Here is a 13521-nt window from a genome sequence, read left to right on the forward strand (position 1 = left end):
GACTTCAGAATGCAACTGGGTCCTCACAATAATCATGATAAAATGGCATGATTTTTTTCAACTCATAGGAGGGCTGTGGGCAGTTTAGAAACCGTCTTCCAGTGACATCATCATTAGGCAGATTATTTTTTAAACAAGATTTTTTTTACAAAAATATTTAGATTTATTATCGTGAGAACGATGGCTTCCATTTTCACATTGCGACTTTTCAGGACTAGAAAGCCTGCAGTTTCTATTAGCTTGTATTCCCCATCGATGATGTCACTGGAGGACGGTTTCTGAACTGCCCGCAGCCCTCCTATGAGACACAGACCGAGTAGAAAACAATTGTGCCATTTTTTCATGATTATTAGTGAGGACCTATTATATGAAGATAGGTTGAAAAGTGGTGAAGTAGTCCTTTAACATCCACCCTATTTTGGCTATCCTATTCACTGATAATAGGATTACTATGTCACAAAGCAAAAGGTAAAGGATGCAATGCATGAAGGATATATAAAAGAAAGCCATGCATGTCCCTATCTACATCAAACTGCCTATGGCGAGAGAGTATGTTTTGCAGCCCGTCTGTCCGTCCATCTGCATACAGCTAGTCTACAGCACTGTTGGCCTTTCAGATGGGCCTGTCATAGTGCCACCATGAGGCAGATTTTTGTAAAACACATTTTGTGATATTACTCCTACAGATTTTGTCCAAAAGATTTGTCCACGAATCAGTACATAGCATCTCTATGTGATCAACATGGATCTGTCCGATTTTCCATATTCCATCGATCCCCATTGGCTAAGACTGGCTTCCAAAGTTTGCAGGATTGGTTCAACTCATGAACACAGCTTGGAATTTCCGTGAGATTTTGCATGCATATTTTCAGACTAGGCAGAGGAAAAAATGGCAGAGACCTGTGCTCCAATCATAGCTACTGTAATCCAACCGATGGATTGCGACGACGTGTACACACGTCCTTTCATTGATATCAAACGGGAAATAAATATTCAGATTTTTTTGCGTGTGTGTGCATGTGTGAGAGAGAGAGACTGTCTGAGGCAGTCTGTTATAGAGGACTGTCATCTTGCTGCTGTCCCCACGATCAAACCATTACAATTCCATTGCTGCACTTTCTTACTGTGTCACTGTCACTTGCTGCGTGTGACCATCTCTGACTCACAGCCTAAGGGCTACACGTTCTGGTTGACTCGCATTCATTGTCCTCAATACGGTGTAGCCAGAGGGCTCTCTCTAGCTTAGCTGGTGCAATTTGGAGAGCGCTCTGACGGAAATGTCGATCATGCTGAGATCAGGGGAAGCAAGAACAAAGCCTTTTGGATTCACAAACTTCCATGAACCACGAGGATGGGCACAAAACCAACTTTGACAGCTGTTTCGAAGGGAAACGAGACAATCGATAGGACTGCTGGCTTGAGTCCACTTTGGACAGTGGGACAAATTGACTGTGACTGAGGTGTGGGGAAACTAAGGCTATGGCAAGTGGGCACTGACAGGTGAGGAAAATGTGATTGACGTGAAATTCTTAAGAGTGATATTTGGCATAGCCTTCAAGTATGCTTAACCCATTTTGGGCGGGAACCCCTTTTGGTGTTAGCATTATGTTATGCTTTAGCTATTGAAAAATAGCAGATCTACAAGCTCATAGCGCGCCACCAAGTGGCGCGCTACGAGCTTGTAGATCTGCTATTTTTGAAAAATCGTGAAAATGCGGCACAAATCTTTGAATATATTCTTTCAGAGCGGACGTTTTTAACTCAAATCTTTGCTTCTGAGGGGTTCCTGGAACTACATATTTTCAGATGGGGGTCGACGGCCAATTACATATAATTTTTGGGGCCCTTGACACGAAATATTGAGAACCACTGATACAGAAACATGAGGTTTTTCAGAAAAAAATACATTTTAAAAAGATGTCAGGCCTATGTAAATGGGTTAAGAATAGAACAACTTCTGGGGTTGGATTAGGCTAATATTATTCAAACCAAGAGAAGAGATCTATTGAAATGTTACAGCAGACCTTCCATTTCTACAAACCATGTTTGTCGCGTGACATTCAAACACAGGACTGACTCCAGCATCCGGTCAGACTCTATAACCCTTATCAGAGATGGAGGTCACTGAGGACAAACAGAATGGCATTATGCTCAAAATGCATTATGGGCCGAGGAGAGGAGCATACATATGTCGTTATGACAGAGATATTGCATTTATTCATTTATGCAGTATAAATCCTGTGGCAACAGGACAGAAATGTATAAGCAGATTGGGGGTAAAACAAATCAGTCCTTTGTTCGTTTTTGACAAAATATCACCCCTCACTTCTAATTTAGTTGGACTACACATTTAAATAGACTACTTGAAACTATTCGACACACAGGAAGCATGCTTGATAAGCTGTGTTATAAAAGGCAGCAGGCGGTAAGAAACAAAATAATCTGTTGATTACTTGTGACAGAAGTCAGGCAGCAACTCTTCATTCAACTGTACTGGTATCCTAGTTTCTACAGTATAGTTTCAATAGACAGATTACGTTTATGATAGTATATTGTTTAGACTGATGTTTTACCTGTGATCCTAGTATACTGACGCACTAAATACTGTCTCTCTGCATTTGATGTATATGTTTACCTTGCTTATTGTAAGTCCTTTGGAGTGACTTCAAATAGGCCATTTTGTGTTGCTCCGTTTTGAACAAAATGACACAAATCATGAACACATTGTGTGATTTCCTAGAAATTTCGCATTCACTAGGTCGAGGATGAAATGCCAATTGAATTTTTTCATCAGCCTCATGGTGGCGCTATAACTGCCCTATTCATGTTTTACCTATAATAACTGCACCAATCTGTGTAAAACTTTGTATGCACACTCCTTAGAGGCCTTATGACTTATGTAAAACATTTTTTTATAGTAGGCTATACTCCTTCAGATTTTATCCAAATTTCAAGCAAATCGATACACATGTATAGTCATGTGATCAAGACGGTCTGTTTGATTTCTCAAACTTTGGAAGCCAATCTTAAGCCAATCAGGATGGATCCTGATTCCAAGGTTTTCAGGAGCTGCCCGTTTCGTACAACATGCTGCAAATCATGAACGCAGCATCCGATTGCTGTGAAACTGTACACGCATATTCCCAGTAGGCTGAGGAAGAAATGCCACTTGACATTTTTCCAAAAAAAAACCACTCCTATCCTGGTGGAGACCTGTGCCCCGAGGGGCACCTTTTTCTAGTTTTCTCTGAAGTATTTGCCTATTATGACATGCCCATAATAGGGATGCTAGGGTTCATGTGGTCAATGAGAGAGCATTCCACTGATCTCAGACATGTAGCATCTTTCTTTCTTTCACTTATTTTGTTCTTCTGTAGGAGAAAACTATCGCACACCTAGCAATCAGGCGTATGCACAGGTGCGTAGGCCAGTGAACATCAAAGAAAGCAATAAGGTACACCCGCACACTGTGTATCTGCTCGGCACAAGAGTATTGTCTTATTTAATGAAGCAACGTTTCGGTCACTAGGGACCTTCCTCAGGCATCTTATTTTGTTCTTAGCATGCTAACATGTCTGTAGCAAATAGCATTGTGTTGACTATTAATCCCCTGAGAATGACTGTCAAGGCTAAGGCTGTGAACAAAGGGTAACTGCTGCCACATTAATTTTTCAACAACACACTTGACACTTGACACACTCGAAAAGTCAAGGTGAGTGAGGAGAACTACTCACAATTAGGATCACAATGTCCCAACTCGTTTACTAGTCTGAGAGGCAAACTTTAAGGCAGTCTGCCTTTTGACAGATGCGGATGGGTGAAAAGAAAACCAGGCTTCCAATTACAAAGCAATCTTTGGCTAAATCAATATCTTGTGCTGTACATTCACGCAGACTCTCAGAATAATAAACAAAGCCATCAGTGGAAGAGTTGAAAATCATTGAGCAATTAGAGTTTGGGCTCTGTCTATGAAGCCTCCATCATTATCACCATCTCTCTCTCTCTCTCTCTGTCCCCCCACAGAAAAATCCTAGGTGTTTATTTAAGAGAGTGTACCCTTATGGGTCCATTTGGTTACAGTTGTACTCTCAGAGTACAGATATGGCCGCATATCCTCCTGTAACCTCCTACCCCTGCACTGCATCACTCCACAGTCCACAGTCGTGCTCAGGAGCTGCAGCGCCTTCTTCAAGTCTTATCTTTCTCTCTCCCGATATAAAAGTATAGCATTGAGCACCCCGCAGCTATATTTTTAATATATCTCTTTCATTTCTATAATGTCTCTCCATTCCTGTGACTTCCATCTCCTTATCATTGTCTCTCTCCCCCTCCCTCATAATCTCTTTCTCTTTCTACTTCGGCCCCATCTCCCTCTCCACCACTTCAGAGAGTGATGGACGGCCAGTTCTTATTGATTTATTTACACAGAACAGACAGAGAGGAGACCTTAACTTAACTTTCCTGGAAAGGGCTCCTGCTGGAGAGGAGAGAAGAGGATTGGAGAGGAGAGGAGAGGAAAAATGGGGTGAGTGGATGACAAAGGAGGCGAGGCAAAATAGAGAGAATGACTCAGGAACTCAAGAGGTGGCTGAGAGAGGTAGAGAGAGATACAAAGGGAAGAAACAAAGTAAGAATGGAAGAGAGATATAGACGGACAGACAGACAGACAGACAGACAGACAGAGACATAATTAGAAAGAGTTAGACAAAGCCTGGCTACGATGCAGACACTGAGCGTGTCTAGCTCGATATAGCTAGCTCGATACATATTCAAGCATATCTGGAAATACCACTGTGAATGTCAACACCATGAGGACTGTTTCCTATTACAACATTTACAGTCACGGCGGTTGCCAGAGCCAAAGACACAATGCCGCCCGGAGAGTTATGTAGACCGAAACAAACCCTCTCGTGTACATACTGTACATAACATCACTGACATCTACTCAGACACCATACAGACTCCACCATGCCCTGTTCCAGCACTGCTGTGCCTGACCTTTGAACTGGCTCCACCATTCCATTATCTTGATTCGTGTGTGTGTGTGAATCGCTGCGTGCTGAACATACACAATATCCGAAGGCAAACACAAAGCGCGATGTTAACAGCCCTCCAGTGAGCACCTTATTGCCACCCCTGGGAGCAGTTTCAGTTAAGCCTGGGGTAAGGTAAAGGTCAATGAATTATGAGCGTCACTCTAACACACACACACACACACACACACACACTGTTAACGAGAACACGTTATATATATATATATATATATAGCCCCATTCATGCTTTTTCATTTTAAATTATTCTGACAAATACATCTTTTGTCCAGGAGGCTCTGGCCAAAAATAGCAGACCTGCACTTAAAGTAATTGAATCAGTATAAACCTGGTGTCCCTATTTTGGGAATGTAATTATATGGGCTTTTTTATTTCTCTCTCATAATAAATATTAAAAAATGTCTGAAAATAGTGAGATTAGTGCCATGCTGAATGTGTAGATGAGGCCATGAGGGAATAAAGCCCTAATCCCTGGGCACTGTTTAATATATAGCATCCACTGCTCAAAGTTGGGCATGGGTAAATAGAGAGGGCGCTTTATTGCATATCCTTGCCCGCCATTTTCTATCTCTCGCCTCTGTCACTATTGAAAATGCTAAAACAAGGACGAAAAAGAAACAGGTGGAGATGCGTGCTGCGAACTTGTAGATTGGTTATTTCCACCGTGGGACACCATCGTACGGCAGAGTATAAACTATTACTGTACCACTATGATGACTGTTCCATGGAACAGTATGCAGTACAGGGGGGACAACAAGGCAATATGTCTTATTAGGCCACTCGAGTCTGTTGGTGTCTCTGAAGCTAAGCAGGCCACCGTGTGAACATGGCACTGCAACAGTACAGTACACAGTAAAAAACCTCAGTGTTCATTTAACTCTGAGAGTGTAAAAATGGACCTGCATGGTGGTTTTGGGTTCACCTTTACACTCTCTCCGAGTTAACCCATTTAGGCCCGACGTCGAAATTTAAAAAAAACCTTCTAAATCCTCCAGTTTTCTGAAATAAATATTTTCAAAATAGCAGACCTACAAGCTCGTAGCGCGCCACTCGGTGGCGCGCTATGAGCTTGTAGATCTGCTATTTTTCAATAGCTAAAGCATAACATAATGCTATCACCAAAAGGGGTTCCCGCCCAAAATCAGTTAACATTGAGTCTTTTACTGTGCAGCTGGCCAGAGAGGAGAGACAGAGATGGCGACAAGGAGGCGACTCAGTCACCACATACTTTAATCCCAGCCTAACCTGGGGGGTGGTTGTACTGTCAGTACCATTGATTTCTTTTCTTTTTTATAGCTTATTGTAAATCAAGGGTGTGTCCAACATTTATGAATTGGTGATTGATCGGCAGCCTTTCTATTTGATCACACTTTTTCCGACAGAGTGAACGGCATCTTGAAATCTACTGTAGGCGCGCACACACACACACACACACACACACACACACACACACACACACACACACACACACACACACACACACACACACACACACACACACACACACACACACACACACACACACACACACACACACACACACACACACACACACACACACACACACAATACACGTTGGCCAATTAAGTTACTCCACACCGAATGCCACAGAAAAACAGTCTAAGTCCACACTATTTGAAGGCCACAGACGAAAAGCAGTCTATTTATCCATAATGTATAAATGATAGATTAGGTGTCAGGACAACGAGGCCTTTTCGTGGAGGGGTCAGAATGAAATTTGGACTGTTTTTCTTCTGTGGTACTTTATTGTGTTTGTATAGATACCGCGTAGACGCTCGACAGCACGGATGCACCGTGGTGGAATCAAACCCCTAGATTCTGTGGTGGTGGGTGGGCAGGTACCATTGTACCACCCGAGCACCTCACCTTATTTTATATATGTATTTATTATTAATTTTACAATTTTAAAATTGGAAGTCAAAGGTGGTCTGATTGTGCTGAACCCGTGCCCAAATATCTGAGTCTGGCATCACAGACATGAAGTCAGACATCCCCAGGAGGAGTCATGCTGCATTTCTATGATCTGTTTTTCAAACCCACAACAGGTGTTGTTAAACCAGACAACCAAGAAAATGCCACCAAAAATGCCACAGCATCAAGTCATCCGACTCCATTGTCCCGAGAACATTCCATCCTATTATGGCACAGCTCTGCTGTACTGAAGAGATTTACAGCACATGATCTAGACGATGTTCCCGGTATATGGAACAAAAGAAGAAACATCCCACCCCATGTGAAACTGTGAATGATAGTTTTACACATTGGACCGCGGCAGAAAAGCCTGCGCCCGCGTGCTCTCTAAAGATAGGCATGCTAGGAGCGCTGTTTGGCTCTGCTGTGTTCTGGGCGGCTATGAAAGTGGATTAAACCAGCTTTAACATCAAGACGAGCCCTAATGAAGCCCAATGGGGGAGTTAGCCAGTCTGTTTGTCCAGCTGACTCCTGTTAAAGAGCCATCACCGTCTGCCTGCTCTAAAAGTAGCTTGACGGCACCTGTGTAATGCTATGACCTGTCTGTTCAGCCTGCAAACCAGCATGCTAAGCACACACAATGGAAACAAGTCCCCAATACTTTTTTCGTGTTATCCTTTTACCTTAATGTCTGACTGTACCTTGTGCTGTTTACATCTCTGACTAATAAAGTATTCAATCAATCAATCAATGAATCAATGGCCTGGCAGATACATCTACATTTGTAGAAGGGAGTTCCAGCCGCGCCTCTAGCCTATAGAAGGCCAGTCTGGTGCATCTCAGGAGCAGGACAGATAACATATCTATATAACTTACACATCGAAACGTTGTCACTTTTTACTTGCACCCTGTTATAATAAACTAAGGGCCTAAATCGTCTGAGCTGCTCCAGTGCCTTCTTATTCGCAAATCTACATTTGTCTTTCAGTGGAATCCTATCATGAGGGAATGTCAAATTGTCTACGGTAATTTTGTTATTTCATGTTATTACAACAACCCAAACTAGAAATGCAGTCTGTCGAGATGCCAACTTGAGCCTTGCACACAAGTAGGCCATGGCATGTATGGCCTACTTGTGCGCAAGCAGAGTGTGCCATGAGGTGCGCTCACCACTGCTGGTACGACTGCTGCTCTGAGTCCTAAAGCTCTCTGCTGCTGTCTGGGTACGACTGCTTCTCTGAGTCCTAAAGCTCTCTGCTGCTGTCTGGGTACGACTGCTTCTCTGAGTCCTAAAGCTCTCTGCTGCTGTCTGGGTACGACTGCTGCTCTGAGTCCTAGAGCTCTCTGTTATTCTAAATCCTTTAGACCCGTTATTGACCTTATACCAACCTTGAAACGTACCTTAGTTACGTCACCAAGACTGGTGGTCCCTTATTGGCCGGTGGAGTACACCGGCATACATACATACTAGGCATGTGAATCTCATCACTGAGGCCGATTCGATACGCATCTTGATGCACTGCCAGCGATACGATACATTAGCGATACATGAAATCCCCTGGCGATACGATGCGATGCGATTCACCCCTCTTCCAGATACGATGCGATTTAATGGCGATTCAATTCTGGGCAATGCGATACGATGCGATTTGATTCGATGCGATACGATGCGATTCGATTCGCTGCGATACGATGCGATTCGATTCGCTGCGATACGATGTGATTCGATTCGATGCGATACGATGCAATGCGATTTGATGGCGATTCAAAACAATAGAAAGGATTTAAAGCTCTGTTGTTTTCTCTCTGTAAAAATGCATTAGGCCTACATTTAAATTCAAAGCAATTTATTGTTTTACTGTAGGTTAGGTTACTGTAGGTTAGCTATTAGCTCTGCATCTCTAACAACCCAATTGATTGAATTCTGTAAGTAGACAAAGGGTCTGCTCTCTGCTGATTACTAATCATATAGTATATCATTATTATATACTGTATACCTCAAAGGTCAATTCGAGGTTTTGAGTATAGAGGGTTTAAGAGATCAAAATGTATCAATTGCATGCAATGCATCAATTAATGTTACCAACATATAAATAGAAAAAAAACAAATAAACAAAACATTAATTTACAGGTCAGTGCTGTCAAACAAGTCTATGTCTAGTTTAATCTGCAACACAGTTAATAATAGCCTATGTATAGTGGGGGTCCCTGCTTGATCTCTCTCTCACTCTCACTCTCTCAGGGTCCTTGGCTTGACCTGAAAAACATTGAAGACCCTGGCCTGTATTATTATAATATGAATATAATCCAGCATTATGCAATTATTAGCCTAAACGTTTTAAATACATAGCAGATGCAGATCTACAAGCTCACAACGCGTCGCATCCACGCCACGCTGTGAGCTTGTGGATCTGCAATTTCAGGCGTGCGACACCATCGTGCTGCAGAATATAAATGAGAAGCAGCAGCAGACAGAGAGAGAGAGAGAAAGTTGTGAAACTGTTGAAAACGACTTTAAACGCAAGCAGTACACCCAGCTGTGGCGTTGTTGTACACGTGTGTGCAGAAGCTTTCTTTAATTACAAAATGATGATTACACAGATTCGCAATTGCGTCAGAGAATCAGCAAGAACAACAGCTGTGGATCCAGCGCTAGTACGCTACAGTGACAAGTCATCAACTGATCAACGGACAAAGCTTGGACAGCAATGAACCGATGCACTCGCATCGCGCACGTCTGTATGCCTAATACATACCCAGCCGATCATACATACATACCCAGCCGATCACAGTACTTGCGTGCTTTGCTTGCGAAAGTAATTAACACACAGCACAAATCATATAAAAGGTATTATTTGCCAGAACAGTTTTGTTTGACAAAACACAACATGCAATGAACATGCAATGAAACGTGATCGTTTACTGTGCCCAATCATGATATCGATATCAAATAATATATGATTATTGTGACATTGATTTCAAACATATTGACAATCCCTACTCAGGACTCAGGACTCCTTCATACTACGAAGCATAATGGTGTACAAAGGCTTCATACAAATCCCATACAAATGTATTATAAGGATAAAAACCTATTAACCATTGTACCAGACTACACTAGCGATGCACTGTAGTAATCAAGCATCAGTAATTTTCCTCAACAATCTTCCTCTTCCACTGAATACAAGATCCTCTCTTCAACATGTGTTCAAATGCTAAGGTACTGTGTCCTCCACAGGTGAAGACATTAAAGTTTACACAATAAAAAAGAGCAATTGTTTTCATATCTGTGTGTAAAATATACAGTTTACCAAACGGATCTCTTTGCGAATTACATGTGTGAACACTGGACAATAGGCCTACACATTTGAAGTATTTGCGTTGAGTGCATGCATACCTAATCATTTTAAATGTGCAGGGGGAGGCGCTGTTGCGAGACCGCATTGATTAATTTACAATGGTCATGAGGCAGAACAAGTTGCCTCCCGGCAAGGCAGCATCGATTCAGGGCATCAGGTGTATCAAAGGACATGGCAGTAGGTATTCCCATCCCAGTTGGAATCACTTACAGTACACCTTAATCAGCTATGACCCAGCATAGGCGCTATATAGGCAATCCTTTGCCCAGGGGCCAGGGCCCATGGGAGAAAATCATAACAATGATCAATACACCAGTGGTATCCTGCACACAAAACCATCTATCACTGGAGGAAAACACCAAGATGCATTAGTTCACTAATACTGACAGCAGCACACACAATACATCAAACCACAGAGGCTGCTGCTCGCTCCCCACCATTGTGTCGCTCTTCCTCTCCGTCCCCCATATTTCTCTCTCTGTTCTATCTTCTCCCTCCTAGCCTCACCCCTCTAACACTAACAGAAGAGCACACACACATTTCACTCAGTCACAGTTGAATTCATTGACATTCAGGATTTTACAGAACGGCAGGAGTATGAACTTCACAGGAAGGAGTGTACAGTAGTACATATATAACCAATGGGTAATGGCTGTATTGAATGATGATATATACTGTACACATTAAAAAATAAATAAAAAACAAATATGTTGAATATGTGCAGAATTTGTACAATACCAAACATAAGTAAGTGAGTTTGTCTGTATAGTTCCATGTTGACCTCATGCTCACACTCAATAGATTCTGTAATAAATAATTGCAGCCCCACAGGACATATTAAAGGAAAATATTTGTTCCCTGGCACAGATGCCATTGCCTCTGTTCATACTCATTATCCTTCACAAAGTCAAAATGCCCCAGGTCACTGAGAGGGGACAATTCTTTGCTTTGCCATTTTTGGATATTGAAAATAAGCAGGTAACCCCAATACATGAAACCCTACCACTTGACATGTAAGGACACAATGATATGTCTTACTCCCTGCAGCGACGGTTATCCATTTGATACCCTATTACGAAAATACTATAAAAGGTATCACATAGCAGCTGTCTTTGAGGTCAGTACAGTTATTCAACTTTTAACTGCCCTTGGGCTTCAGAGGCTGCGGAGGCTACAACAAAACAGTGTTATATGATGGGAACAACTCTTTTGCGTGCACAAGATGCTGACCAAAAGCAATTGGACCATGCAGCACTTGTTTCATAAAATTCCCAGAGCTTTTAAACACGATATGAACTTGCATGCGCTTTGGTCACATCGTATGAGTTGGCGAGGTTCTATCCTGAAAACACTATTCACATTTCATAAATTATATCTAGAGACGTTACAAAATAAAGCGCCAGCAAAAAAAACGAAACAACTTTTATGAAACAAAACAAATAAGTTATTCTCTTATCGCACACAATGGCTCTTTTACATACCTCATGATGGATCAGAACAAGCATATAGGGACTCAGGGAGACGGTAATACGGAGAAAGTCCACTCCAATTTGTCACAGATCCATGACAGGGGTGGCAATATAGCTCAGTCCAAACTAATTCGTGGTTGAATCCAGGCGTTGGGCAGCCTTTATCACGCTCTACCTGCCCATCCGTGGTCTGTTCGCCCGGTGCGCGCCCCTAACAGCTGTGGTGACCGGTGTTCTGAAGAACAGTGGGATCTCCAAAGAGAGCGCACAAGAAGCGTTTCTGGGTGCGATGGCGCGATTGGCCACGGGGCCAGTGACGCACCGGCAGGTGGCACACCCGCTGTATAAAAATGTGGAGACGTTCATTCATTCATTAATGTCGTCGTCGTAGTAATAGTTGTGGTTCTTGAATCATATATTTATATATTAGTATCTGCCCGGTCCAGTGTACGCCTCTATACTACGCAGTGTCGCAGTCGGGGAGTCGGGGTATAAATAGAATCACAACAAGAAAGCTCCCAATTTATAGTTCTAACTAAACTCATTCACAGTGACACACCCTAGCTAGCGCGCGTTTCCAAATGAACGCAGCTGCAACTGATTGTCAGAAATGATCAACTCCCACGTGTGTTGTTTTAGAGTAGGCTACCACTAAATTGATTTTAGGGTAGGGTAAGCCAATATTTTATTTCAAAAAGGCTAATGTAAAATCAATACAAAAAACAGCTGATGTAATAGTAATAGTGCAAAGGAACTTTATAGGACACACTCATTGTCTAAAAAAGTATAATGTATTTTTTAAACCTTATTTGAAATTGATGAAGTGGTATCTGGACGATGAGAGAGCCAAGATTATTTACATTATATCGTAGACTACACTACAGTACAGTAGAATGACAGCAAAGTTGTTGCTTATTCCTAACTTTCTATGTAGCTAGTGCTGTTGAACATGAACAAATAAGTAAAAAGTTTCTGTCTGTCTGTCTGTCTGTCTGTCTGTCTGTCTGTCAGGGGTGATGGACAAGGGGAAGATGAGGCGTGAGGCATGTCAGGTGTAGCAAGAATTTTATCAGGCATGGTTCCTCCTGATCATAATCTATTGGACAGCACATTTCACCAAGGCAAGTGCTTTACACTGTGAACCTTCTTGTGCAAAACAAACACATTATAGCAACAAAATAATTATTAAAGACATAAAGAGTGATGAGAATTGGAAAAAAAATAGAGATCACGAGAATACAATTTTGGAACAAATCCTATTGGATATTTTCTTATAGGATTATAATCCTATAAGAAAGTCCAATAGGATTTCCCCCCAAACTTTAGGATTTTTTTGACTAGGGTGTTTATGCATGTGGATGATTCTGGACAGTCACACTACAGATAAAGTTTGTCAATGACCATACATTTACCAAACTACTACTGTATGTGAAAACCAAAATGCCATTATTATTTTAATTCTTTATTTTTTCATAAAGTAGAAATTCATGGAATTGTATAACTTATTATATAAATAAATATTATAGGCTACTGTAGAAGAACAAAGTCAGAACACAGAACTTACAGTAAGTGTGTTTTGACATTAGTCTGAGCAATTCAGGCAGCCAAAGCAAATGTTTGAATCAATTTATTACAAACACAAATAAGAAGTGAATGGTAATCCTTGGAGGAATGTGTAAGCCAATTAGGGCCAGTGGTGGGGACTTTGGG

At 41.8% G+C, this 13521-nt stretch overlaps 1 protein-coding gene across 2 annotated transcripts in view; it reads right to left on the reverse strand.

Annotated features, from left to right (window-relative positions):
* The window catches only part of chrm3a (cholinergic receptor, muscarinic 3a), a 118141-nt gene extending 105754 nt beyond the window's left edge, over positions 1-12387 (reverse strand). For both annotated transcript variants that reach the window (XM_079511706.1, XM_079511707.1), the window contains exon 1: positions 11824-12387. The gene's annotated coding sequence lies outside the window, so the exon portion shown is untranslated. The remainder of the gene's footprint in view (positions 1-11823) is intronic.
* Between the last annotated feature and the right edge of the window lie 1134 nt (positions 12388-13521).

This window comes from Electrona antarctica (genome assembly GCF_951216825.1).
Source record: "Electrona antarctica genome assembly, chromosome: 10".
In the NCBI taxonomy this organism is placed as follows: Eukaryota; Metazoa; Chordata; class Actinopteri; order Myctophiformes; family Myctophidae; genus Electrona; species Electrona antarctica.